This window comes from Trichomycterus rosablanca, chromosome 10, assembly GCF_030014385.1.
Source record: "Trichomycterus rosablanca isolate fTriRos1 chromosome 10, fTriRos1.hap1, whole genome shotgun sequence".
Classification (NCBI taxonomy): domain Eukaryota; kingdom Metazoa; phylum Chordata; class Actinopteri; order Siluriformes; family Trichomycteridae; genus Trichomycterus; species Trichomycterus rosablanca.
The window spans coordinates 6,594,671-6,596,160 of record NC_085997.1 but is presented as its reverse complement, the minus strand read 5'-3'; the positions used below and the strand labels follow the sequence as shown (position 1 = coordinate 6,596,160).

At 45.8% G+C, this 1,490-nt stretch overlaps 1 non-coding gene across 1 annotated transcript; it reads left to right on the top strand.

The window, feature by feature from the left end:
• Nucleotides 1-1,056: 1,056 nt before the first annotated feature.
• On the top strand, nucleotides 1,057-1,140 carry trnal-uag (transfer RNA leucine (anticodon UAG)). The gene has a single exon. It is a non-coding gene; the product is annotated as a tRNA-Leu (tRNA).
• The last annotated feature ends 350 nt before the right edge of the window (nucleotides 1,141-1,490 follow it).

Genomic DNA, 1,490 nt, shown 5'->3' with positions numbered 1-1,490 from the left:
AGTCCGTGTGGGGTGGGGGTGGTGTTGAGGATGACTCAGCTAGTCAGGATGGCCGAGCGGTCTAAGGCGCTGCGTTCAGGTCGCAGTCTCCCCTGGAGGCGTGGGTTCGATACAGCTACAGGATGATCAAACCTGAGCTTGTGTCCCATGCCCAATCATGAGAATTGCCTGGTTATTTAAGTGGCGCAGCCCACAGGACTATGCAAGGCAGGGGGTGTCCTCTTCCCCGAGTCAAGCCTAGCACTAATCGTATACCTTGTTCATCCTCCTCCTGGAGGGTTGTGACCTGGGTTCTCTAATGGGATGGGGTGTGGGGGGAATTAGTGAGCGGGTGCTGTCGATGCTCTTTGAGCCCAGCAATGGTCCTTCCGCTTGATCCATATCCACTGGCTGCTTCTTTCGGCCGCTTCAGACACTGATCTAATTGTTTGTCGTAGAGCCTGTCCATGGATGCCAAGTTCTTTCAGCAGCCTGATGGTGGAAGAAGCCACAAAACCTCTGCATCCCACTTCAACTGGATAGACTTTCGCGTTCCATCCTCATTGCTGAGCATCTGCTGCCAGTTCTGTGTAGCGCAGTTTCTTGCGCTCATAGGCCTCTTCTGTTGAATTCTCCCATGGAACTGTGAGCTCTGTGATGTATACAGACTTCAATGAAGGGGACCAGAGTACCAAGTCTGGCCTAAGGGTGGTGCACAACAGGGTTTGAGTTCTTAAAAAATAAAAAATAATCTTAATAAATAATCCAGTCAGTTAAAAACCCAACAAGAAAACTGGACCTAATACACTCATACCAGAGAAAACACACCTTAACACGCTAGTGCCGTTACAGTGCTAACAATGGTCCACCCGAAAAACATTATTTGGTCAGTTGGAGTGCTCATATGGGGCTCCCTTTCTATTGATATATGGTTTACAGCGTAGTGACAAAGTGTACAGTGCAGCAAATGGGTTACAGTCAGTAAATTTACCATACATAATAATGTGAAAAGATTCAGGAATTTGTACAAATATTATTCCTTGTGAGGCGAGGATGGTATCTGTGGTACTCTAGCTAGTCGGGATGGCCGAGCGGTCTAAGGCGCTGCGTTTAGGTCGCAGTCTCCCCCTGGAGGCGTGAGTTCGAATCCCACTTCTGACATCTCATGCTTTGTACAAATTTACATCTTTAATCCTCTACCATACATAATAATGTGAAAAGATACAAAAGTTAGTACAAATCTTAGTCTTAGTTTTTTATTATTTCAAATGCCATTAATAATTTATAATCACTGATTTGTGAGATATCAGCAGTAGTAGGCCATGTTTAACTGGTTTAATATTGTCCTCGATCAGCTCTGTCCTCTTACCCTTAAACGAGGAAAACCTTCTTACCTTGCTCCTTGGCTTTCAGATGCATTGTGCAGCAACAGAAGAGAATTAAGGGCAGCTGAGAGAAAGTGGAGAAAATCTAAGCTTGGTGTTGATCTCCACTCCTACCACGATCTGCTG